The 27,250-nt window shown below is 57.0% G+C and overlaps 1 long non-coding RNA gene across 1 annotated transcript; it reads right to left on the reverse strand.

Annotated features, from left to right (window-relative positions):
- Positions 1–1,324: 1,324 nt before the first annotated feature.
- On the reverse strand, positions 1,325–9,218 carry LOC124233868 (uncharacterized). Its single transcript, XR_006887160.1, has 3 exons — positions 8,828–9,218; positions 7,022–7,195; positions 1,325–3,785 (listed from the first exon to the last, which is right to left on the reverse strand). It is a non-coding gene; the product is annotated as an uncharacterized LOC124233868 (long non-coding RNA).
- Positions 9,219–27,250: the final 18,032 nt, after the last annotated feature.

The raw sequence follows: 27,250 nt of genomic DNA on the forward strand, positions 1-27,250 counted from the left end.
ACATATTCCTACTGAGATAGACAGTGGCTGCAGATACATGTGCACATTTCCACTCTTTAAACACGTGCATATAAAGCCTGCTGGGTTGCTGCACTGTTTGCATAAGCAGCAATAACTGAAACAGCTGAAATGACCATCAACAAGGCATTATTTAAGTTAATTAAAATACACTCACCCCCAGGAAGATGGTGGAACTGACAATCAACGTGGGAAATCTGTATGGGTGAACGTCAAGAGAGGTCTATGATTTATCACACGAAAAGCCAAATGGCAGAAAAAGTATGTTATGATCCAAAATACGTTCTTTTTTTTTTTTTTCCACACTGTGTGAATATATGGTTGTTTACATGCAGATATGTATGCATACATGAACTCACCCGCACCCACACGGGCACACACACAACGTTAAAGGTTTGGAAACGTCTGGAGGAATCCCCATCAGACTGTAAATAGTAACACCTGGGGGGGATGGAGCCTAATGGGAATTGAGTGGATTGGCACTTTTTTTTTTCTCTCTCTCTTTTGGTGAGAAAGATTGGCCCTGAGCTAACATCTGTTGCCAATCTTCCTCTTTTTTTTTCTCTTCCCAAAGCCCCGGCACGTAGCTGTATACCCTAGTTCTGAGTCATTCTGTTCTATGTGGCACACTGCCACAGCGTGGCCCAATGAGTAGTGTGTAGGTCTGCACCCGGGATCTGAACCAGCAAAATTTGGGCCGCTGAAGCAGAACACACGAACTTAACCACTCAGCAACAGGGCCAGCCCTTGGGACTCTTTTTGGCTATAGCTTTCTGCATTGTATTATGTTTATAATAAACAAGTAAGGAGAAAGAATAACGCAGGAGTTGAGAAAATGGGACGCATGTGAAGAGTGTTCGAGGGGACAGAGGAGCTGCCCAGGACACCCAGGGCTCTCCGGAGGCTGTCCACACAACCTTGCGTGTGCATGCATACATATATTTTTCAGAAGAGTTTCTGTAGCTTTTATCAACTCTTGGAGGGGTCCGTGGGTCCAAGAATGTTGGAACCATTGACGTAGTCTACATCTTCGAGAAGTCAGACCACGAAGGGAAGCAGAGACGGGCCCAGCCTGAAGGGCAGGCATGTCGGGGGGGCGACGTGAACCCGGGATAAATAGCAGTTGGTGTGGCTGTAGCTCCCCCCTGACAGACGCCACAGGAATCTAAACAAGGGAAAGCGGGCGTTCGCACACGCAGTCCATCAAGTTTCCTGGAGCAGATCCGCCACTCGTGCTTGGCACCTGCCGAGCGTTCAGCTGGTCGTAGGGTGCTAGGAGGCAGGTCCTTCCCTCCCAGGGCGGGAGCATCGCTCCGCCAGGCCCACTCCCCGTGCTGCAGAGGAGGGGGCTGGTATCTGGCTCATCGTAAAGCCTCGCCCGTGACCTGTTTTTTTCTCTCTCTCTAGAAGCTTCTAGCTTCTTCTCTTTCCCTGATGTCCCGAGTTTCACAGCAGCATGCATGGATGGGGTCTTTTTGTCACCGCTGTGCTAAGCCCTTGGTGGCTCCTTCAGCCTAGAATCTCCTGTCCTGTCTCCTGTTTTGGTGAATGTTTCTGACGACGTCCTCGCCTCTTTCCTCCTCTGTAGCTCCTGCTGGTCAGACCTTGTACCGCCTCCGTTAACGCTTTATCTCCCTCTGTGCCCGCCTTCGTCTTTCTCTCCCACTTCCTGCGAGATTTCCTCTACGCTATTTTCCCCAATTCAATTGGACTTTTTTTCTTCTTCAACATAATGTTAACTTCTTAGAGCTCTTTCACTTATTCCGAATGCCCCCTTCTCCATCGCATTACTGTTCCGTGGATGTGTCCTTCTTTTCTGCACCGTCCCCCTCTCCCTGAGCCCCTTCTGTCCGTTGTCGTTTGTGTCTGTCATGCCCGACAGAGGCCCCGATGCCCAGGGGTCTGGGCACATCCTGCCCATACTTAAGGCCCCGGTTGGCTGGCTGGAAGCTCAGTGTGGGTGAGTGGGGCTTGTCATCTGCTTGTCTGCCTGTCGGCTGATCAGGTGGGTGCCTGACTGTGTCCCTGCACGACCCCCAGATGTGGGTCCTGTCCGTCTTTTCTCTGGTTGGTCAGTCTCGCTGGAGAAAACTCCTACATTCAGCCCACACAGCACAATCGGCATGCAGCTGAGGGGAAAGCGGGAACGGCTGACTGCCCAGAAAGCAGATTTTTCTTGATTCATCTGTTTTCAGTCTGAGTTCTCCGTCCTCGCTCTGGCTGGGGTTTCCAGGCTCAGAGCCTCCCTGAGTCAGTCCTCCTAAGAGTAGGCCCCCTCGCTTCAGCGACGTGGCACCTCTGATGCCAAGTGCCCTGGGGTTTGGTGTGGCTCCGAAGTTCTCGGTACCCTCACCTTGAGAGGTGAGCATCTATGGACCTTTCTCTTCAACCGGGCGGGCTCATGACCACTTCCTCAACAGAGTATGGCAGAGGCCAGGCTGTGGGGCTCCTGAGGCTGAGCCGCAGAAGGCCAAGCAGCCTCTGCCAGGTGGCTCTGGAACCCTCCTCTGAGACCTCAGCCGCCGTGCTGGGTGGAAGCCCATGCCCCCTGTGAGGAGCTCCGATCAACACCCTGGGTCTCCCCAGTTAAGGCCCAGACGCAGAGGGGCAGCGACAAGCCAGCCCCACCCTGCCCTGTCTGGGTTCCTGGGCACAGAATCCCGGAGGATGCTGTTCTGTGCCTGTCAGTAAGGGTTGGTTGTGCACCAACAGGACCTGCAACAACCTTAAATTTCCTTTTTATGATCCCCTTACCCACCACACACACGCACACATACGCGCACACACATGCACACGTGTGCACACTCGCTGGCCCATAGTTCTCAGCTGATCCATTCTGCCAAGCCACATACTACCCATTTTCCAAAATTCTGTTGTCAAGTCTGGTCTGCTGTTGTCCACATCCCTCTGGATTTATACCTTTCTGCATCCATTCACTGTGATTTTGTGATGATTCAGAGGAAATCAAGAAAGACACACGATTAATCTGCCACTTTCAACCAGAGACAGCAGCAAACCTGTCTGTGGTCCTTCTAAATAAGTAAACCCAGAGCCAAATTAAAATGCTCCAAATCAAATTGCCTCGGGTAAACTGAGGCAGTAACTTGGGGAACAGGGGTGTCCACGGTGGTCATCAGCCTCAGCACAGCACTGCTGTGTCTGTGACAGGAATGCTGAGCCCCACGGCTCCTCACCCAACTTGCTCATGTACATACATTATCAGAACAAAGACACAGGCCTCCTGCTTTGATCTCCACGGTCTGGGGAGCTCACCACACACTTAAAATAAAAGCCCGAACAAAAAGGAGGCGAGAGAGCCCCAGAGAAGAAAGAAAGCTCTTTCAGTGGGCAGCAGGGAGGTCTCCCTCGGGTGAGGCAAGGCTGGGGCCTGCCCTGAGAGGGAGGGCAGCTGGAGCCTGGCAGAGAGCACAGGCTGGAATGCAGAAGCAAGTGCACATCTGCAGCAGCCACCGGGTGCACAGCAGCCTTGCACACCCAGTGAACGAGGTATGGACAGGGCTACTCAGGATTGGTGAAACTGGGTCAGCAGAGTTCAGTGTGAACTCAAGCAGGAAGCGATCAGTCTCAGGTTGAATAATTGCTTAGATCAGGGACTTCAGACAAAGAAGAGCCTTTCCAGCACCACAGGCTGTATCTGTGCAGCTGGCTAGCCCTGTCAGATGTTGCTCCATTGCACCTGAGTCAGCAAAACCTGTCACTGCTCCTAGAAAAATGGCTCTGAGCACAACTCCCGATGGCGCCGTGACCTGTGTGGGGGAGATAGAGCGTTAACAGTGGTTTTTGGTGTGTTAAATGGTACCCATTGCAAATAATTGCTACAATGCCCCAAATGACTGTCTTGTTTACCCTTTAGTAACCTTATGAGGAGCAAGAGAATAATCAAAGAGCCCCAGCCAAGGGCTCAGGGGCCTGGCCTCTCGATGGCTGTGGCCACTTGCATGCTGTGTGCCCTCTCTGGGGTGAATCGCCCTCTCTGGGCCTCCTTCACGTGAAATGAGGAGTAAACCAGTGTTTGTCAGCATGGGGCAGTGCCATGCCACCTGCAGCCATGTGGGGATGCGTCGGCCCATGGGCTCATCTCCTGACTGAAGGCTGCTGGGAGTTAGTGCCCAGCCAGGGCCGCTAACTGCCCCAAAAGGGGCTGCCTGGGCTCCATGACAAGGCTGCTCTTCCAGGAACACCCACTGTGTGCGCTTCAAGCCTGGGTAGGTGGCCCGGTCTCCACCACGGGAACCTGATTCTGTGATCAGCGGGGGATGAAGAAATGAGTGGGAGATCCTAGGGGCTACTGGCTCTAAGAACTCACCAACGTTTTTCTGTGAACATTGCCAATACAGAGAAAAGCAGGCAGAATGGCCCAGTGAACCCACCGCCTAGAAGCTTCCGTCCACAGTTGCACACGTCTCCTCTCAGTGCATCCACCCGCCACCCAGCTGTCTGTCCAGCGTCTCTCGCTCGTTTCAGAGTGAGTGGCAGACCTCAGTGCCCTTCACTGCAAGCACATGGGCACGAGAATTGTTAGCTCGCCTCAGGGTTTCCTACGGTTTTATTTTTTCTGGAAGACGTGCGTGGAGCAGCAGGAGCACTGCTTGATCTGGGCCCTCCCGGGCAGTCTGCACAGCCCTTCCTGGCACAGCGAGTAGGGGAGCCCCCATCACCCGCCGTGATCGTGGGTGCCCTGAGGTGGTGCGGAGGATGGCGGCAACAGCCATGCGGTCTGCGGAAGGGGAGACGCCGAGCACTCGCCATCCGATGCCAGGCCTCGGTCCCACACGGGGTCAGTGACCTGAGGAAGTCCAGCCACCTCCCGGGCCCATCTCCATGTCTCTAAGATGGGGACAGTGACATTCTGCCTGCTCCAGCAGCACAGTGTGGGCGGCTGTGAGGCCACGTGTGCTCACCTGCGAGAGAGCGCTTTAAACTGCGCTGTCCTGAGAAGGGCAAGGACCGAGACAGGAGAGTGGTTTGTTCACCAGCCAGGGTGGAAGAATGACTCTCAGATGGCCTGGCTCAGGCCGAATGCCCACCCCCAGCCTGTTCCCAAGGCCGGTAGCAGTTGTGGTCTGATCAGCGGGGGCTGAGGGGAGAGAGCAGGGGTCCGGAGGGAGCAGCTCCTTCTCCAGAGCCAGGGCCGCCTCCAGGCCATGCGGGGCTGCGTGGGCCCTGCCGACAGCTGGCACACTGTGACTCCATCGCAGGTCTGGGCTGGGCTGTCATCGGAGCAGCTGGGCTTGCTCCTGCAGAAACAGGAGGACCCGTGGGACGCTGCCGCGCATCGTGAGGGGGATCGCTTTTCAAAGGAATGTTTCTTGCTGCAAACCCTGTGTCCTCGTCACGGTCCAGAGTGTGTGTGTTCCTTGCGAGGCCTCAGCTCAGACTGTCCTACAGCAGAGCATGAAGCCGAGCTGCCCTGAGTGCCCTGGAGCGGCCACCATGGGTGCCTGGCCTTGTCACAGGCCTCCGACCCTCAGCCACAGCCTCCAGTGGTGGCCTCCGCCAAGGGCGTGCAGGGAGGAGAAAGGGGGTGCTGGCCCTGGCCGGGACAGCCTGAGGCATCCGCAGCGTCCGAGCCCCAGGTGCTGACGCGGCCCAGGGCTCAGTTGGTACACGGTCCTCTGTTATGTTCCCCCTTTCCCTCCCTGTCTCCCCACTCCCCTTTCTGAGCAGGACTTTCTGCCATCAGCTCCCAAATAAACCGTTTCCAGAGGCCCCCCCCTAGACACACACACTGAAGAACCTGAGAAAGCATCTTCCTGTGTTCCAAGTGCAAACAGTGGGCTCCCCGCTGGGTCCCTCATCTTCCCGTCTACACGCTCTCCCTGGCCATTTCTTCGTATCTCAGAGTTTGGGCCAGGAAGTAAATGATAACAATCTTTTCACCCTTGGCCTTCAGAAACCACGGTGAACAGTGTGGGTGCCTCACCTGCCAGTCCTCGTCCCCTCCAGCTGGCCCCCAACCCCGGACTGCAGAGAAGGAGAGCTAAGACAGGCTCACGTAACCTGGAGGCAGAACCAAGGGACACAGGAATGACACGGCCAGGCATCCACTGTGCTGGGCGCATTGGGGACAGAGCAGATCTGCCATCCGCAGCTCCTGGATTTGGTGGCTCCTGTACCCACAGCTCAGGCAGCACGGCCATGGCTGTTCCTGGAAGTTCAGCGACTCACTGTTGCTGAGAGGGAGCCGGACTGCTAACCCTGTGTGAGCCACAGTTTTCTCACGTGGGACCCCTCGAGAAGCAACGCTAAATTCAGAGTGACTTCGGGGACCGAGTCTCCCAGCTTAGGATCCCTGGAGCTGGGGATATTCATGTGCTCCGTGGGCGTCGAGAGTTTGCACGAAGGGCGAGTCCGGGCTCTGCGTCCCACGACACAAAGGAAGGGGGCACCCCCACTCCTGACCCTCCTAAGAACCCTCCCTCCCCCTCCCCAGCTTCACTCCACTCCTTGCAGGAGTTCTAATCCAGCATCCGCACAGCCAAGGGCAGGGTGAGGGCCCCGCCGCATGGACCAGGAGGGACCAAGGACGGAAGCTGGCACTCCTCTCCGGGGGTCTCAGCCAGCAAGGCCCCGGGTCCTGGCCCCGTCTCCATGGGCAGCAGTCCATCCCGCTCTTGGCACCTGCCTGGCCCTGCCTGGCCCCGGCCTGTGGTTCATCCTGGCTCTCCCTCCTCCCATTGCCAGCGACAGCTCATCTCACTTCCAGGTTACTCAAGTTTGGGGACGTTCTGCCTGTGTCTTCCTAACAGACAGCCTTGCCCTCCACGTTACCAAGCCCCATAAAAGCAGATACATTAAAACAACAATGAGATGTCACCTCACACCTACCAGGACGGCCAAAATCCAGGACACTGACAACACCAAACACTGGCGAGGATACGGACAACAGAAACTCTCACTCCTGGCTGGTGGGAACGCAAAATGGTCCAGCCACTGTGCAAGACAGTTTGATGGTTTCCTACAAAACTAAACATGCTCTTACCAAGTGTTCCAGCAATCAACTCCATTCCTTGGTATTTATTCAAATGAGCTGGAAACATGTCCACACAAATTCTTGCACACGGATGCTCACAGCAGCTTTTCTCATCATTGCCAAGATCTGGAAGCAACCAATACGTCTTCGGTAGCTGAATGGATAAATGAGCTGAGGTTCATCCTACGATGTAATATTAGTCAGAGATAAAAAGAAATGAGCTACTGAGCCATGAAAAGACACGGAGGAACCTTACATAAACCTCACTAAGTGGAAGAGCCAGTCTGAAAAGGCTATACTGCACGATTCCAACTCTGTGACATTCTGGAAAAGGCAAAACGGTGGCGACAGCACAAGGATCAGGCTCAGCGGTTGCTGGAGATGCGGGGGAGGATGAGCAGGCAGAGTGCAGGGGAGGACGAGCAGGCGGGGCGCAGGGGAGGACGAGCAGGCAGGGCGCAGCGGCCTGCAGGGCAGCGACTCTGAGATGCTGTAATGGTGGATGCACGTAATCACACATTTGTCCAAATCCACAGAACGCTCTCCACCAGGGGCGAGCCCAAGTGTGAACTACAGACTTTAGATGAGACGATGTGTGCAGGTTCATCGATTGTAACAAACATACCCCCTGGTGGGGATGTTGACAGAGGGGGAGGCTGTGCATGGGGGGTGGGGCAGGGGGATTATGGGAATCTCTGTACCTCCCCCTCAGTTTTGCTGTGAACCTAAAACTGGTCTAAAAAGAAGAAGATCAGAGCCCGAGGCTCGCACAGACAGCTGTGCTGGGCGCTGCCCTTTCTCTCAGAAGACGCCTGAGCAGCAGTCTGCTGCCGCCCCTCACTTCACAGCCTGAAACAGCGGGGGTGCACACTGGCACCCCTAACAAGTCCTGAGCAAAGGGCGCACGCGGGGCCCTCCCCACACGGTCAGGCTGAGTGTGGCCTGGCTGCACTTCCGCAAACACGCATGGAAGCAGGCAAATACAGGGATGTCCAGGACATTGGCCAGAGGACACCAGCTGGGCCTCATGGGGGCGGCGTCATTCCTCCCTGCTCATCCCTCTCTGGGTGGTCTCTTCCTTCTCTCCTCTAAGAACCGCCCCGATCCTCAGGCCTCCGACAACAGAACCTCAGCCCTCCCAGCAGGACGAGGTTTCAACCAAGGAGGTGGTGGCCACCAAGAGCCACCAAGAGCCGCTGACCGCGAGGCACCAGGGCTCCCGTCTCTGGCCTCAGGCTGTTGTTGCAGCTGTGACGAGCCTGGAGGAGGGTGTGACCTGGGAAGGGCCACTGACGTTTTTGCTGTTGTCCCTCTTACCTCGGCTCTCACATCCATTAAGAAGGGATGCCCATCTGGGTCCTGGACACCCCAACTTAAAACATCAGCCAGGCTCCCAGGCACGATGGGTCAGAATCCAGGCAGGGGACCCAGCAAGGACGCTGGCTCTGCTTCCCAGGGTCTGCGCCCCTAGCAGGGGTCACCCAGACGGCAGGGGGCTGGAGCCCTCTGAGGCTGGAGCCTGGGGTGCGATGACTCCAAGGCTGGGGACCATGGGAGCAGTAAGACCAGAAATGCTCGCACACGGCCTCTCCACACGGTCTGGGAGGGAGCATCCCCAGAGCAGCCGTCCCAGAAGGACCTGGCAGAGCTGCCAGGCCTCTGAGGTCACCTCCTTCCCTTCCACATCACTAGGCTATGGGGTGAGTGGTCACAGACCCACCCGGGATCGAGGGAGGGGACAGAGACCCCGCCTCCCCCTTGGAAGAGTCTCAAAGAAGTTAGGGTCCTGAAATCACTATCCACGAGCTGCCCAACCTGGTCATCCTGCTGCTCCCGCTGCTCCTGGTCATCCCGGCCCAGGCTGGGATGTTTGGGTTTTCACGCAGTTTAACCGAGGTTTCATGACTCCTCAGTCTCAGGGAGGAAGGAGGGAGAGTCGGAGCAAAGCGACGTCATTGCCGTGCTACCCCGCCCCCGACGCTTGAGAAAAACAAGTCTGTCTGCTGAAGAGAACGAAGCATTTCTCCACAGCCCAGTCATCCTCGGGAACGCGCCACAGCTCAGAGGAATTTGTCTCCCACGGGAGGAGTCAGCCAACAGGATCGTAACATGGAATCCACCATCCCACAGCACGTCAAAGATGGGAAGAAAACCTTAACTCCTGGGAGCCCCATCCAAACCTATGTCCCCAGCCCGCAGCACTAAAATGTGGCCGGGGTACCGCCCCGCCCTGGCCAGACCCAAGGTTCACGGCACAGGCCTGCGCAATAAAGACCTAAGTCACGCCCCGAACGCTGCAGAGACGCAAGGTCCTGCCCAAGATCATTCTTGCAGCTCAAAACAAAGGCACATGCCAGCTGTCGGATTCTGGCTGCAGTGCTCTGTAGCCCCATTTTTCAAAGAACTTCCTAAACTACTCCAGAAAGTTGGGCATTTCTAGCCTCAAAGTCCAGTAGAATCCGTGTGAGTGTGGACAGGTGCCAATGCGCTGACCACAGCACACGCCGGGGCTGCAATGAAGCAGAAGGTGGAAATGCTCCAGCCCCTCCAGGTCTCCACTGAAAACTTCCCTTCTCACCAGAAGATGCACGAAGCAATCACTTACGGTGCCGGAAATCTAATGGCTGTGTTTTAACTCCAAACATACCAGCTTCTAAAAACAGATTTCAGCCAGTTTACAGCATTTGCACGTTTCTCTTCCAGTTGTTTTCTGATTAAAATGCAGTGATGGCTGCTGTCGGTGAGTGTGAACTCTGATGTGCAGGTTGACTCCCGTGGTGCTCGGGGCCATCTGAATCTGAACAGGCTTGTGTCCCTGAGGGGTCACGGGACCCAGAATGACAGGGAGGAGGGAGACCTTAGTACCTCTATGGGTGAGTATGTGAGCACGTACACAAAATATTCCAGAACCTGCCTGTCTTCACTTCAAGTGTGCAAGGTTAACGCTCACGTGGAAACCCCTTCTGACCTTGGTCCTCCTGCGGGGCCTTGATTACTGTCTGCAGTTCCAGACAATCAGATTTCTCCAAGACACAGCCATAGAAAGGACTGGGGATATACAGAGCTTCCTCTCCCTCATTCTCTTCTGCCAGTTGTGGTTACGGATGAAAACAATTACGCCTACCTGTTCAGGGAGGCTGCCCGGCCAGGACACAGTGCGCAAGTCAAAAGGAGGGTGAACACATGCCAGGCCATCCGGCCTGCACAGAAAGCTGACCCGCCTCAGCTCCTAAGTATGCTTTTTGTCTACACGAGGGAGAAGACGCAAAGAGCTTGGCACTCTCAGCTTTTCCATCCGGAGCATTTGATCTCAGCCCCTTTCCCTCCTTCGTCTTGTGGAAACAAACGACAGGAAACTCAACCCCATGTTGCTGGGGGAAAGGCATCCTTCTCTCCCACTCACTCCGCAACGTCACCAGCTGGACTCTGCAAAGACGGGAAACGCAGAAGTGTACCTGTCCTCCAGGTGCTCACAGGTGTGCACCTGGCTGTGCCTGTGACTTACCAGGATCAGTGTTGTTCCCCTCCGCCGGCCCCAGTCCAACGCAGGTCGGGGAGGGTGTCTGCTCCACACAGTCATTCGGAACCCAGGCTTTTCCTCTCCGGTGGCCCTGTTGCCACCAGGCCCCTCACAGGGGGCCAGCAAACAAGGGACCGTGAACGGAGATGCAGAGGATTCAGGGACCAGACCGCAGAACACGATCCCAAGGCCTCCCCTGCCTGTGGTGGGAGCTGGTGCCCCCAGGGAGAGGGGGACAGGTGAGCATACACACTGTCCGTGTCGCAGTAGTCCAGCTGGCCCCAACCAGGACATGGGAGTCACTTTCCACTGGCCGTTGCTGCAAGCTGCGACCTGCTCTGAGCAGGTCTGATGAGAAACGTGCACAGCTGGACGGCCGTAGCCAGTGCTACGTCTTGTTAGGACTCCAAATCCCATGGCGTCCTTCCCCGTAGCCACTTAGACTCTTTCTGACTACTTTCTTTTTCACGAGTACAAAGTTTTTTCGAACACGTTTAAGCAGAACAGAGCAAAGTTTCAAGCAGGAATATGAACTGCTTTCTCCACAGAAAACAGCTTTTCTATCTCTATGGGTCACTGAGTAACTGAAGCTCCTGTGGCCAGTGTGTGGCCTCCTGCAGACCACATATAAATATTTAAAATTAGTTTCCAGATGTCCAGGCAGACTTGCAGGGCAGCAGCCCCTTTCTTCGCATTTCAGTGCTTTCTGGTTGCAAAAGAAGAAAATTAACGAGCAGCCCGGAACCTCTAGGTCCTGAGCGTGGTGAGGTGCCGTGGGGGCCCACAGGGAGCGTGTGCCATGTGGTGGGTCTCTGGTTCACCTTCAGTTTTATCAGAGCTGAGATAGCCACAGCCAAGAACATTAGAAATCAATACTAACATGGTCAATGGGTGCAACAGATATTTTATTCATAGAGTGAAGAAGATGGCCCGGGTTCCTGGAAGAAGCCTCATTGCACTCAGAGGTCTCCCTCTGCCTGCAGTCTGGGATGCAATGATGCAACAATGGCCTACTTTTACTTCTGGGGACCTGTTCCGGGTGCCGTGGCTGAGTAACAAAACGCCCCAAAACACAGTGACTGAAGACAACAGCAATTTCGCGCTATCGCTCTGGGTTTCTGTGGGGCAATAACTGGGGCCCAGCTCACCTGGGCATCTCTGGCTCCAGGTCCCATGAGCGTCAGTCCGAAGACAATGGCTGGCAAGTTGGTGCTGCTGTTGGCTACTCCTCGGCTGCCTGAATGTCCTCACAGCATGTCGACTGGCTTCCCCCAGAGCCAGCAAACCCAAAGAGGGAGAGAGCGGCCAGGCCTGGCCTCCGTGACCTGCGGTGACCTCAGGGCCTCATAGCATGAACCCTGCACAGTCTGCTGGGGAGGTGGGTTCTGGGGGAGGGAACAGGGACCCTCTCTCAGGGTTGGAGCTGAAAGCAGCACTGTAAGAAGAGCGTGTGGGCCAGGTGGAGGCTGGTGTGACCCCTTTTGGAAGACACGGTCTGCCCCAGGGCCTAGCACCCAATCCTGCTCCTGAGGCTCACAGAAACCTTAAAGAGGAGAAGCAGCTTGGACAGGCGACACTGCCTGGCTCCGCCAGGACGGGGAGGGGTCCACGCTTGGACAGAGGGGTCTGGCTCCGGACCACCCCACCTCCAGCATTCTGCCAGAAAGTGCTCCCCCTCCCCAGGGGTACTTGTTCCTGGTACAGCTCTCTCAGTGAGCCCTGGATGTCAGCCTCACCGAGCACGAGGCCCCAACCAGAGTAACAGGAAACGAGGTCAGTCTGCAAATCGGCATTACGGATGATAGGCGCTGGCCCGGCCTGCAGCTCCTGACCTCTTTCCTCTCCCAGAACCATCACACAGTCAGTCCAGCCTCTCCTCACGGTCAAAGGCCTGAGGCAAATGCTGGATGCATTCAAAGGAAGACTGATATGCAGAGCCTGCTGGAGAGCACAGGCCCGGGGCTGGGTGGGGCAGGTATGAATGACAGTGGCTGTGCCAACAGTGCTGGGGTCCTGCCTTTCTGTCCTGTGACTTGGACGCCTGCCCTCTGTCCTCTCAGACCCGGGACTTCCCCTGCTGGTGAGACCGCCTGAGGATAGGTCTCTGAGCACAGGCCTCCAGGGGCAGGTGGAACAAGACCCAGGATTCCAGGCATGGGGTGGCCAGGACCCCACTCCAGCCCCACCATAAGACAGGGTCATGCTGGCTGTAGGAGCTCCATGGAAGACTTTCTGGGGTCTTGAAAGATAGCAAGGCTGCTGCCAACAGCATCCTCTCTCTCTCTCTATCTCCCCCATTCCACCAGGCTTTTGGAAATTCTGGGCACTGGGCCATAAGAGGCAGGGGCAACTCATGAAGATCATGAAAGTGCACAGGAGGCCTCCATCTCTGATCCCCACCCCAAGGCACGTCTGGGAGGGAGGGCCGCTTGTGCAGGTAAACATAGATTGAACTGGGACACCTGGAGAAAGACTGGTTTCCACTCTCTTTCCCGCCAGCCTCGGGCCCCCCTGACAGGCATCTACTTCCTTTCACTACTTGTTCCAGCACCTAAGCCTGTTGACTGACGGGGGGTGGTGGCCCCCTGTGCTGTCCCTGGGCCGGAAGAGACAGACAGGTTCCTGCTCTGGGCCAGGAGCCATGGGGGTGGGACCCCCCCCCCCAGAGGGAAGGCTTCAGCCCTGCACTTGAATCCATTGGGGGCAGGTCCCTAGGAGAGAGGCTGGAACCCTGGTGGCCAGTCACACCTTCTCCTTAATGCCCTGTAGATACGCCCTCCTCTGGGATCTAAAGTTAGGGTCCACTTGTGGCTCTATCCCCATTCATCCTGGCAAAGGGAACCCTACCAACACTGCTAGGGAGAGGGCCAGAAATCCAGCCACCGACAGCAGGTCCGGCCAGCGCCTTGCGCAGAGAGCAGCTGAGTCTGAAGAGCAGAAGCAGAAGGGAGATCATGGCCATCAGGACTGCAGATCCCACACCTTCTAGGAAGGCAGCTGACCATGTGGGCGCTATCGTTTCTGGGGCCCCTCCCGGGAGCTCAGGGTGGTGACAATGTGCAGAGCCACCAGGAACAAGTCTGTGCTAAGGCCACCCCCAGCCAGCCAAGCAAAGGCACCCCAGGCCCTGCCCATGCCTGCCCTGTGCCCGCGGTCCCTCCTTCAACCTTTCCCTCCCACACCAGCCACAAGGACCTCTGCTCTGGAGGGGTGCAGAGGGCACAGAAAGGAGAGAGGGGAAGTTAACCACAGGGGCTGTGGGCGAGAGCTCTGGCCCTCGGGATGGATGGTGCCGATGGAGCTCTGCTCCTCCCCGAAGGTGATTTTCCGGCTGCCCCCACTCTGGACAGTAGCTTGGAGAGGTGGAAGTCTGATGCTCCCCATTACCCACAGGCTGCGATGATCAGAGCAAGGGGCCCTGGGGAGCTGCCAACCCGCAAAGGCCAACCAGTGGGTCCTCAGGTGCAAGGAGGGTAGACTGGAGAGCATCTTAGCCATGTGTCCTGGAGACCCAGGCCCCTCCCCAGAGAGCGTGGAGACTGGTATCTCCTGGGCCTTTGCTCTGAGGTTCCTGGGGGAGGAGGGGTCTGCAGCTTCTGTTGAGCAGGGGGAGAAGCAGGGACAGGTGCAACCTGGGGCTCATCCCTCCTTCAGAGCCAGGACAGGATCAGGAAGGCAGGGGAGCCCGGACGGGAAAGTGACTGAGGGACAGGGACCCAGACCAGCAGCTGCTCTTTCCATGGAACCCTGGAGAAAGCGCGTCAGGCAGCCCACTGGAATGTCAGCCAGCCTGAGGCTCAGGGGCAATTCCCTTTCCCGTTAGGTGGTTCCCACTAGTGCACCCTGCAGAGGCCAGGACTCAGAACATTCAGTACAAATGCAGAGCTACCCGCTCCTCCCTAAAAAAAGACTCCAGCTGCTGGCGCCAGAGCTGCTTGGAAAGCCGGCTCCCCGGGGAAGGAGAGGAGCCTGCACTTGCGAGCACAAGGCTGGCGGGAGCGAGACCCGCTTCCGCGCAGCCGTGGGCAGGACGCGCCTAGGTGGAGTGGGAGGCGATGGCCAGCGTTACAGCGCTGGAGAGGGGCCAGGAGTGTGCTGGGCCAAGCACTGCTGGAGGGAGAGCCGGTGGAGCGAGTGCCCCTGTAGCCACTTCCCCTACAGTTTCTTCTGAAATCCGCCTCCTCTGCCCACAGGGTTCACCCTCCTGGTCCCTGGTCCCGGGGGCAGGTCAGGGGTGCAGGTGCACGTCACAGCCATCCTCCCCCATTCCTCAAGGCCTGGCCCGGATGTGGAGGGAAGGGGCAGCCCCCTGGGCCACCGGGCAGAGCAGGACCTGGCCAGTTAGCAGCAGCCCAGTAGACAGGGCTGCAGAGGAAGTTGGCGGGGAGGAGCGGGGGTGGGGGGGTGGACACGACATGCCTTCAGGGGACACGCTGCTGCAGAAAGAGCCAAGAGCTTCTGCGGAGCTAGGAGAAGACAGAGAAAGGGCGGCCGAGGCTCCAGAAAGAAAGCCAAGATAGCTGGAGGCTTCCTGCTCAATGGAGCTCCCGGAAGGTGCTCCCCGAAGGTGCTCCCGGAAGGTGCCTGAGATCCCTCCCAGGACGTCCCCACCTCGCTCCTTCCTTCTACCCATATGTTGAGCCCTGCAACAGGAGCACTTCCTGCTGTTACTGGTGAAAAAGGAGCATTTATAGAGTCCCTCCCCCGACAGGGCCAGCACCGTCCTAAGTACTGTCCCCACATTTTCCTCTTTAATCGGCACAGTAACCCTAGGAGGTAAGCACTGCTCTTACGATCCCCAGTGTGTAGATGGGGAAACTAAGGCACGGACATGTGGCACAGCTTGCCCCAGGCCAGGCAGGGTGCTGGGGGCCTGGCTCCAGAATCTGTGCACTGTGTCCCGTCCGTGCTGCACGGGGTGGTGGTCAGAGACTTCCACACCCACCCGCTGGCCCATTCATTCAGTGCCCAGAGCACTGTCCGCAGGCATCTGCGTGGTCTGAAGGGGAATGCCAGGAGGACGACGCCAAGGGAGAGGTCGTGGTTGGGATGGTGAACCATCGGAAAGTCCTTGGGTGGACCCCAGGCCACAGGCTCCAACTCTGCCAGGGCCGCCACATGGTCTCCAGCACGTGGGTGGGCCCTGGGGGCCTCAGCTCCTCACCATGAGGATGGGACACTGGGGAGGCGAGGCCAGGCTCCCACAGCTCAACTTGCACTAGATTCACTCTGACAGACATTTACCCCAACCTGCGCTTTGCTCAGCCGGTGGCATGTTCTGGACAAGACACGATCCAGCCCCCAGGAGTCTGTGTTCTAGTGAAAGGGGAGCCAGCCATAATCAGAAATCACTGAGAAGAAGCAAGTCTGGAAGGCAGACGGTGACAGGCCGTGAGGAAAGGGGAGCAGAGGGCTGGGGACAGGCGCAGGCCTCCCAGGAACCGGTGTCACTGAGAAGGTGAGATTTGAACCAAGACAGGAAGACCCTCAGGAAGTGGCCCAGGGACCAAGGGGGGTGGGGCAAGGAGGGGACAGAGCAGGGGGCGGGTCTCTAACAGGCAGCCCCCGGGGACCAGCTCTCGGCTCGAGGCTCCTCGTGTTCTCTGGCAGTCCCCGCCGCCCTCAGAGGTTTCCGTGAGTCACCTGCGGTTTCATTGTTGGAATCAGAGCTCAGACAGCAAAGCACAGGCCACGGAATGGAGAGGCACAAAGGGAAGCCACACCTGCCTGCAGATCTCCATGCAGACCTGGCCTCTTGTCCCCATCCCCCAGAAGCCGCCCGGGTGCCCAGCCGCCTGTAGGCTGTGGTTCCTGATGGGCTTGAAGTCACGACCCTGGTGCCAGTTGAGGTTTAGAGGGTGACACCTCCGCACGCCTTTGGTGCCTACAGCAAACGCACGAAGCCCAGGCCTACAACAGGGAGGGGTGGGGAGCATGGAGAACTGGAGGCCACTTGCCCCCAGAAGGCATTGCACTGACCAGGCTTGAAACACAGGAGCTGACTTTTAAACTGGCCTGGGAGCTGAGTCATGCTCCCTGCCCCCCGAGGCTTCTAGCTTGGGGGAGGAACATTCTCAATCTAGCTCAACTCTACTGCGGCAGCTGAGAGATGACAGAGGCAGCGACAGGGCCAAGGGCAGCACGAGTCCAGGTCCGCCGGTTCACGGGGAGGGGGGCTTCCTGCGGAGGGGCAGCCCCGGCTGAGGGTCCTGTGCTAATCTGTGAGAGGATGGGCTGACTCACGACTCCGCGTCAGAGGATGGTCATGGCCATGGCTGCCTTGGGAATCCCTAGAGGAGCTCCTGGTTTCCCCCTGGTCCTCCTGGCACAGCATGACAGACCCTGTGGTCAGGACCATGTTTCGATAGCCCCACTGCTGGCAGCTCGAGATCACACCACGGGGTGCTCTGCAGGAGAAACGCCACAGCTTCCCAGGCCCCTCCTTGCAACTGAAGATCTGCGGAGCACAGACATCTGCCTCACCTCACCAAGGGCCCTCACAGCCGCCCATCACAGCCCCCGGCAGCCCGGGGCCCAACGGACACAGGAAAGGAAGGAAGCCCAAAGCTGGCTCGTGGAGATCCCCCCGCCATGTGGGGAGAGCCAGGACCAGCCCCTGACAGCCCTGTCCACTCACAGCACAGGGTCAGCCCCAGCTTCAACAGAGCCGGAAGGGAGAGAGGACACGTGTCTGCAGGTGCAGAGCCGACCTCTCCATGTTCCTTAGGACTCGAGGACTCGAGAAAGTATTTTTACTGTATTCTTAGGTGTTGGGGAAAGGCCCTCATACCCTTTGCGATTGTAACTTGGCCCCCTGCCCCTGACAAACAGGAGAACCTAGCGAGCGGGCCGCACAGGCTTGAAGTCAGTACAGAAATCCCTGCTGTGCTGTGAAGCGGCATGCAGGCTACCTTCAGCCTGTGTCTAAGTGACCTTGCAGCCCTCACCTCATGGCGGCAGACACCAGCAGGACGAATCAGCGACAGAGATAGCCAGCCCCTCGCTCTCACGTTCCCAGCCACGTTTCTCAGAGATTGGGGGAAAGCCACGACCCTGGTCCCTGCCTCCCTCCGCACATGGATAACACCACATCACAAGCCTTGTCTGACGGATAACCAGAAAGGTCTCATTACCGTTGAAGTAGCTGACTACCAGAGGCACAGACACTGCTTTGTTGAAGGTATGTAAACTGTGTCAGACCTGCAGACCTCGGAGCGGTTCCTCAGAATACACTGTCGGACTGTTTCCCGGGACTTGAGTTCCTCACCTTGATTATGGAATAAACTCCTTTAATTAACCTTTGCCCAGACTCTTTATTTCAGTCTACACCTTAAATGAATAGTATCTGGTACAACCCGGGGATTAAAAAATTCTAGCTCAGGGATTTACTTAGATGAAGGGAGCTAACCAGTGGAAAACTAGCAGTCAGACAGCTGGCTGGCAGGAGACAGCCTGCAGCTCAGAGAGAAGCCCACTGGTTTCTGGAGCCCCACAGGCTGTGTGCCAGAGGAGGTCTCTCCCCAAGGAGCCAGGAGCCCTCCTCAGCCTCCTGGAGAAGGTGGGATCTCCAGGGCAGGGCTGGGCCCTCCCCCCCTAGCACAGGGAGGACTTTGTCAAACATCTGCGGGAGGAGAGAAAGGCCATGGCGGTTCCACTCTCGAAAAGCTGACAGAAGAAGTCAAGCCACTTCCACGCGATCCGGCAGGAGTTTTGAAGCTCCAGTGCGGTGTTGGGGTTTCACAAAGCAATGAGAGAGGGCCAGGACCGGAGGGGAGGGAGAGCGAATCCATCAGCATCCTGTTGTTTGTATTTCTTTCATTCCTGGTCTAAAATTCGTGTCGCTTGCTGTCTGTGGTCATCAGAGATTCATCGGTTGTTGATTTTCAAGGAAGCCCACAGGAGGACAGGGAGGCGCGTTGGCTTTCTCCAACCTGGCGAGTTGGATCAAAGAAAATCTGAGTCGCCCCCCTCGCCGTGCCCCCAGCGGGGCACAGCTCACCTTTGGGCAGCTCGAGCGCATTTCAGTACGGCGACACAGCCACTGGGAGAACAGTCTGTGCAGAGCATGGGTCGCACACAGCCTAGCCTGTACATTGACGGCAACTGGTTAATTTGTCCGGGGTTAGCTGTCACCCTCTACATTGCCACCCGGCAGAGAATGCAGGTGGGCCAATATTAGCAACTGAGCTGTGACCAGCTTTCGGAACTCCCCTGGGCACACGTGGTCAGGGCCTCCAATGGTGCTGTGGAGGGATGCAAGCCATGGCCTGGACCCTAAAATGCTTGGCACTGATCAAAGTCCCAGAACCTTCCTGATGGTGATTTTTTAAAAAACACTGCCCACCAGGACTAGATCCCTCCCACCTCCAGGAGGTCTGCTGGCCTGGCTGCTGTTGGTCTGGCTCCTCCAGGCTGGCCACAGAGGAGAAGCACAGCTGAGACCCCGTGGCCAGACACGGCCACTCTCAGTCTGGCAGGAGCCACCTGCAGTTTATGGGGCGTCCTACCCCAAAACAGCAGGTATACTGGATGTCTAGGTGAGACTCACACTCTGAGAGGGCCGTGTCCTTGGTGGCCTGCACAGGGCCACTTGGATTGCCTCTCCCCAGCCAGCCCAGACCAGCTCTGCTCCTCCCGCTCCTGCAGAGGGCTCTGGTACCCTGCTTGTCCGTACAGAACCGACCCAAGACGGCCCCCACTCAGCTTGCTTTTCCGCAGAGGTTGTGTGATGGTTAATTGTATGTGCCCACCTGACTGGGCTAAACGTTGCCCAGAGAGCTGGAAAAGAGTATTTCTGGGTGTGTCTGTGAGGGCGTTTCAGAAGAGAGTAGCACCTCATTCAGTGGGCTGATAAAGAGACCTGTCCTCACCTAAGTGGGTGGGCCTCATCCAACCCACTGAGGGTCTGAATGGACCAAAAGGGCCGAGGAGGGAGACTTTGCTCTCTCTCCTGCGAGCTAGGACGTCCACCTTCTCCTGCCCCCGACATCGGAGCTCCTGGTCCTCAGGCCTTTGGACTCAGACTGAATTATTCCACGGGCTCTCCTGGGTCCCCAGCTTGCAGGCGGCAGATGTGGCACTTCAGCCTCCGTAGCTGTGTGAGCCAATCCCTAACACAGTTCTCCTCTTACGTATTCCTGCACGTCCATCCTGGTGGTTGTGTCTGTGGGGAGCCGTGACTAATGCAAGTTGTACCCATTTTCAACGTGGTACCATCTGAAATTCGACCTCAGCCACTTCCCCCACTTGCCTCCCTCCCACAATAAATGGTAACAAAGGGAAAATTTCTATTCTGGGCTGAGATGCGAAAGGGAGAGCTACCCCCCTGGGCGTGTGTAAATTTACCGACTTCATTCTATTCAGAACAAGCCAAGCATCGGATGGCAACGGCAGAGGGCACAGCTTTAACGGGAAGCGAAGGCGGGGCAGGAGGGCTTCTCAACTGGCAGTTGTGGGGTTTGGATATTTTACAGCTTTTGGAGAAACACTGGCTGGAAAGCCTGTTGCTGCCTTGGTAAGCGGCTCCGTGGCCTGGCTTTCTCTGTGGGGTGCGATTCGCTCCAGTTGTGAATATTGTTCCCAGGTTTTGCTCAGAAACGCCCTGTGCTGTGTCTTGTGATCTTCAGTATGCGTTCAAAGGAAGCTTTGCTCCTGGATTTCAAACCCGTTGTTGACTTTCTGCTGACTTTAGGTCCTATCTTCGCTCAGTGTGGGCTGGGCGAATACTTGCACATTTCCTCACACATATACGCAGAGATAGACAGATAGATGGAAGAGTAGATGGATAGATAGATAGATTATATTGTTATTATTTTGCTGCTGGTCTATTTTAACTTATGATTCAATCCACTTCTTCCTCCTGGAAATGGTGGAAGAGACAAACAGGAAGACAACTGCGATGTCCACTTACCTTGATAAGCAGAGTGTAGGATCCAGAAGATTGGATATAACAGCATTTAATTCTGTCCTGGAGATTTAAAAAAAAAAAAACTCATGCGTCCACAGCAGAAACAAAGAGGGCAGAAAAATGAGAGAAATCAGCAGGTCATGCTGCTAAGAGGACTTGGAACCTGCCTGGGTGTAGAAGAGAGACCTTCTAAAACAGCCTGCCCTGCATCAGGTGGGGGCCTGGGGCTTCATCCAGGCAATCAGCTCTGCCTCTGAGTCAGGTGAGCTCTCCAGGCCTCACTACGCAGAGGGCAAGACAGGCCTGGGTGTTGCTGAGCGTCTGGAGGGGAGGAGGGGGCTGGGGTCAGGGAGACCCTCCACCATGCCCTCCCCAGGGGGCTTCACTCAGGAGTAGAGGCACTGTTCACCGTCCTCAGGGTCCTGCTTCATCAGACCCAGGCAGAGGGTGTCTCTCATCTCCAGAAGCCGACTCGGAGGCAGGCACCCAATGTGGACTGTCTGCACACGGGGAACCCGGAGCCACGGGAGGGGACATGCTGGGGAGGCAAGGCGGGAGGAAGCCAGTGACGGGCGTCTTGTCCAGCAAGTCACACTTCGGGTAGCTGGAGCTCGTCCTGCTGGGAGCTCTGGAGGGTGTGTAGACACTGCCTTGGGATGGTCTGTGCAGGAGTCAGGATTTACCCGCCAATGCCCAGCTCCCGTTGACTGCAGGCTGCTCTCAGGAGCAGGCGTCTCCAGAACAGTCACACGGCCAGTACACTTCCGCTGGAGAGAGGGAGCCTACGAGTCTGCAGGTGAGTGCCCAGGAGGCGCAGGCGGAGGTGTCACCTGAAGCATACGCACCGGAGTCAACCTGCAGCCTGGTGCTCCTCCACCGCGTGACGGGTTCGGCAGTGCCTCTCGCAGAGCCCTCACGCGTGAGAGCCCTACATCCCCACTGCTCGGAGAGCTGCCTATAGGGCGTCTCAGCTGAGCCCTCTCCAGGGGCAGCCCCCTCGCAGCAGCCTGCTCCTCGTGCCTGGCAGGGCTGGCGGTAGCCTCAGGGGTTTGCACTGAGTCTCCATGCCCTGCTTTGGCCAACCCTACTGCCCTCCGCCCCTTCTACAGCATTAGTCCCACGGGCATCCAGGAATCTCCTCCCCGGAGCAGGTTTCCTGGGATGTGACCTGCAAGGTACCCATTCGTCCTTCGTGCAGAGTATTTCTCTTCTCGCGAGCTCTGATAAGAGCCAGAGTCCGCAGCCTTTCTGAGGCAGAAGTTTACAAAACCTTTAGTCAAATGTCACATGGGATCAATGCGGACTCAGTGCTCTCAACGTGTGCCAGGGTCCTGCTTGCCAGTCCCGAAAGGCTCTCACAGAAAGCATCCCGTTTTCTTATAAATCAGGAAGATTTCCCTCTCTACGAGCTGCTAGGAAGTCCATGCAGTCTTGGATGTCAGCCAGCTCAGCTTGGGAAAGCTCTGCAGCCCCGCCCAGGGGGCCGCTGAAGCCCTGCGCCCTCCACGTGATTTCCAGGCCTGGCCTCATAAAGACCTTACGAGCAAATGCCAGCGCTGTCCGTTATAAACAAGAGCTCACATTCCGAGCGAACAGGGAGTCCAGCGCGTCCGAGGCTGGAGGTTCAATCAGGACTCTCACCAGACTTGCTCATTCCCAGACTCCTCGGTGCCGTTCAGGGCACGGGACAAAGTCACACTGGGAAGACATTGTGAGGGCTCAGGAAGCCCCCAAGATACTGGAAGCCCAGCCTGGCAGCCCTGGGGTGCACTGAAAGATGCTGGCTCATTAGCTGTGCCCCAGCCCCCAGGAAGGTGACCAAGAAGGCCAGCCAGGCCAGGATGCAGGGCTGAGGGCTGTACCCATTGAAGTGTGCCCTATCAGACGGAGTGTAGCCTGGGACAGCCCAGAGACAGCGACTCTTATTCCGTCACTTCAAGGGCCTTGTGGGATCATAGCAAACCTTCCCTGTGAGCTCCAGGCTTGAAGTCCTGCTTACTTTGGAAGGAAAAGAGAAGGGGCCTGCAGAAAGGGTCCAGCCGTGGCAGGGAGAGCCCTCCTCCTGGGCTGTAATTTTGTAATTCTTATTCATCTAGTTTGGGGTGAATGTTCCCCAAACTTAGAAAGATGTTAAAATTTGCAGATATTGATGGAGGAAAGGCAGCTACAAGGGACTGTTTACATGGCCTGTCCTTCCCTTGGCAAGGATACTGACACTGCCTACACGTAGGCTGGCGTCACCCTGACCTGACTGCACAGCAGCATCGTCAGTTGCCAGAAGGAGCAGGTCCTCCCGTGCACAGCCCAGCCCCGTGGCTCATTTCCCAGATCCAGGGGACACCAGAAGTTGCTTAGCAGGACACTCACATCGGAGGACATGGCTCCTGGCTGGGCACATGCCCCTTTCACTGCAGCCGGCTAGATGGTTGGTCCTCTCAGATTAGCTCAGGAGAGCAGGGAGGTCTTAGTGGACCACAGCAATCTTGTCTCCGGGGTCCCATGCATTGGGCGGGGCTCGCCTCCATGGGACACCCTCAGAGCCTCATTTTCAGGACAGTGTGGAGTTTGCCAGTACTTCAGAGAACCTTTTCTTTCCAGCAAGACACTGTGCCTGTAATCTGGGGCAGTGTCACCAAGTAAAAAGCCATCTCTGCAGACTGGGCACAGGAACCAGCAAGTTAAATCTTCTTCAAAGAGGCACACGCAGCCTGGCCACCCAAGGATGCTCTGTGCATGCAATGAATAAACGAAACAGCGACACAAATGTAAATGCCCCAAACTACCTCCAAACAGCCCTGCATTAGAAAGAAGGTCACTGAGAGACCATTTCAGGGCTTCCTCACCAAACGCCGGTTGTTTCAGCCCCTGCTCAGCCTGACCTCGGTGTTGGCCCGGCCTCAGGAAAGCATTCACCTTGAGTCCTTTCCACCACATTAAACTTCACCTGCTGTGGCTTGTTACCTTATGTGCTCTTTCTACACCAAGCAATTGTCCAGTTCTCAGTGGACACTGATGGGTGTCCTACAATTTAATTCAATTCTGACATGACCTACCTAGAGATAGCAACAGATCCCACAGGTTAAAGGCTCAGTCCCACAAGACTGCTCTCCCCACCCCCTCTTCAGATGCCAGTTGCAAGTCCAGGCTGTCACCTGTGCTTCTGACCAACTGCCTGTACATCCCTTGAACATGCCCCAAGCCTCCTGCCCAGGGCCTTTGCACACACTGTTCCTTCTGTCTGGGATAAACTTGCACACGCACATCACCTAGATCCCTCCCACTGGTCTTTGGGCTCGCAGTCCAGTATCCCCTCCTAAGGACATGTGTTCTTGCACTACTGGACTCGTCACACTGTAATTACATGGGTACTTCTGTGGTCACATGACTAGTGTGTGATTCTCTGCCCCACGAGTCCATTCCTCCAAGGGCAGGATCTGCACCTGGGGTGTCTGTGACCTCTAGCATGGCTCCTGGCATGCAGTTGGCATGCAAAACATGTTGGGTGAGTAACATAATGCCAGGGGCACCTTAACTGAAGCCCCAAAGCTGCGCTATGGCCTGACGGCTCCCTGATGCGCCCCCACTCTGCTGACCCCACAGGACTGCACATTCCTGAAGGCCAGGCCCACAGCATCCGGGCACCCATAGGGGTTCTCCACCACTCCACAAGGCGAGGGCAGTTTCCCGTCCGGGATCCTGAGGTTCTGAGTGGACCTTATCAAATTCTCTCTATTCCCCTGGTGAGTTCTGATGTCCCGTGGGCTCCTTAGATGCCAAGCCAGAGCTGAGATGTTGGGACCACTTCTCCACTTCTCAGAGAGGCTCTGCTGACCCGGAAATCACAGCCGGTCACCGCAGGTGTGCCCACACCTGCCTGAGCACCGTGTCCCCGGATCTTCAGAAGGGGTGTGAGCAAGCTGAGACACCGACCCTGGCAGCACAGCCACGATGTACCATCACCCACAGAGCCCTGCAGGAACTTCCGTGAGCCCCAGCCCGACAGACTGAGCCCCAGGAATCACCCACGGGAAACAGCAGCCACCCACGAAAAGCACAAACACCCCAGCGACCTGCATCCTCCTACTGCGTGACCTGGAGCAGTGCAGCCTCTGGGGTCTCCATCTCTGGGGGTCTCCCATGGGACTCTGACTCAGGGCTGCTCCAGGAGCTTCCCAGAGGCCACTCCTTTCCTCTGAGGCCAACAGGCAGGGTGAGAGTTTCAGCCCACATTTGCTGAAACTGCCGGAGGAAATGGCACCTGCGGGCACAGTGGGGAGCTGGGTTAGTCCTGCCCTTCAAGGAGTCACATGGACACTACAGGAGGAGTGTGCCCACTGGAAGACAGATGCATCATGGCAGGTCCAGGCTGGAGGCCACGTGGGCAGCAGGGCCCCCCAGGACCAGCCCAGCAGTTCGGTCAGTGCCAGAAAGATCCACAAGGGGCTGGGCCCAGATGTGACCGGGAAGACCATTCCAGGAGCATGGTCCTGCCCTGACTGAGGGATGCACCTCTGCCCACTGCAGAGACCCTGGAGGAGGGTGTGGAGCCCAGCACGTCTCTGTGTGGCCATCTGCAAACAGACTAGCTCACCAGGAGACCACAGGCCCCGCACACACACACAAGGAACCCGGTGCCCCTGCTCAAGGACATTGAGACCTGCAGGATGGCAACAGTAGAACAAAACCAAGCTTGGGGACCTGTGTGTTTGCGCAGGCTGTGCGCCCGGAAGCCGGGCCTGGGTGCGCGTGGTGCAGTTGACTTCTCGAGCAGCTCCCGTATGAGGGCACCGCGGCCTTGTTCGTGTGGACTGGCACAGCGAGGAGTGCTCCACCCCCTTGCTCACATTGTGGGCGGTCTTCCTGGAATCTCTCATGATAAGAAAGGGCCCATCAGGAATGCCAAAGGGGGCTTTGGAAGAAAAGGAATTGTGTCTGGGAGGGCTGGACAAACCCGGAAGGGACCATCACAGCCTCACTGCTCAGAGTGTGGCCCCCAGAGAAGCAGCACTGGCTACAGAGGCTGACACAGGACCCAGGAGAACCTGTCCCTGGACGACCTGCCCCAGGACAACTGCCCTGGACAGCCTGCCCCAGGATGACCTGCCCCAGGAGCCCCCAGCCCGGGGGAACCTGCGCTTTAGCGAGATCCTGGGACCTGGCCGAGCTCAGCTCTTCTGACCCATCAGTGGCCTCAGCTCTGCATCATTGGCATGCCCTGGAGAGCCTGTCAGAATACCCTGCCTCAGCTGGCACGTCCACACTCCAGTCCAGGAGGGAGGGCCTGTCTATACCTCCCCATGAGCCTTCGATCCCTCTACAGCCCTGGCCCGGGAACTCTTCAGTCCTGGACCCCCAGCTCTCCCCACCATCCTCACCGCAGGTCTCTGCTCGAGAGTCTGAGGTTTCAGAACGAAGGACACTCTGTCCCAAAATTGAGCCCGTCCCTCTGCTCCGCATTTGCACGGAGGTGAACTTGATGGGCCGAAGAGCACACTTGCAGCAGCTCCAAACCGGGGGGCTCGCTGCTCTTTCCCCTCTAAGGAGCCTCATAAACATGCCACGGTCCAGCAGTGGCCTGGCCTGAGGGCCTGGCATGAGCGCTGTCTGTGACGAAGCCACCAGGGCTTGAAGAGCAGCAGGGCCACGGTGGGTCATCAGCTGGGCCTCCCCCCAACGCTGGACTGGGCGCAGCTTTGCGTCCACTGACAGAGGCTGCAGCTGAATGTTGAGGAAGTACATGCTAGCAAAAGGTTTGACTGTCTAATGGTGAATAAACCCTGTGACAGAGTGAAAGGATAAGACAGAAGAGCTAGCATTTGCCTTACACTAAAACATCCATTATTGACAACCCTAAAAAAAGTCAATTTATTATCCCATTGCTACGTGCCCCATTTCAACAAGAGTGGACATGCTCTGTGAAGGGAGAAAGCCGTGTGGAATCCACGGTGCTCAGGCTCCACTGGCCGGGCGGGCCAATGTCCTTCCAGGAGTCACTATGTCAACCCCGGGCACCAAGGGTGGAGGTGTCCGTCGTTCTGAATGCCTCATCCCGGCTTCCATGGCCTGGTGACCTCATGGCCGCCTCCCATGCCACGTGCCTTCACCTACAGGCCTGACTGCTATCACAGCCACTTGGCCTTCTCAGCGACAATGACCGAGGTGTTGGTGATAAAGTAAGCGTGTCACCGCCCCATTCTGCACCTTGATGCAGAAGAGTGTGCCTGGGGCAGGCGGCCCCTGAGGGCTCTCCTGCAGTGTCTGCCTCCCGTCCAGCTCTCCACTGGGAGACCATGCCCCTCTGCTCTTCCTGGCCCATCCCAAGGGCCTCCTGTCCACCCCGGACCGCAGCTTTTCGTGGACAAGACAGACCCTCAGCTGCTTGAGGTCAGGAGCCCGGGGGACCAACCTCAGAACCCCACACTGCCCCACCCAGTCCCTCCTCTGGACAGGAGGTCCCGATACGTGTGCAGGGTGACTGCACCCACCCTCAACACCTCTCAGACGGATCCCCAGGACAGAAGTCTGCATCCTCCTCGAGAGAAAATAAATCCCAAGGAGAGCTACCTCAAAGCCAGCAGGGCCTCTTCTGTCCACTCCAGAATGTTCCACGGGAGGCATCCATGTTGCAGGCACTGCTAAGGGGAAAGCAAGCTCATCCTGAAGGGCTTTAACCGGACGGCCCACACCTGGCAGGCAGATGCACACGGGCCAACGTCCCCCAGGGCCCCTGTCCATGCTGTCTTCCTCTTCTGCAGCCCTCCTGGAGCCTTCTCCGGACTCCTAGGGGAGGTGACACTCAGATTTATCCCTC

This window comes from Equus quagga, unplaced genomic scaffold (assembly GCF_021613505.1).
Source record: "Equus quagga isolate Etosha38 unplaced genomic scaffold, UCLA_HA_Equagga_1.0 268.1_RagTag, whole genome shotgun sequence".
Classification (NCBI taxonomy): domain Eukaryota; kingdom Metazoa; phylum Chordata; class Mammalia; order Perissodactyla; family Equidae; genus Equus; species Equus quagga.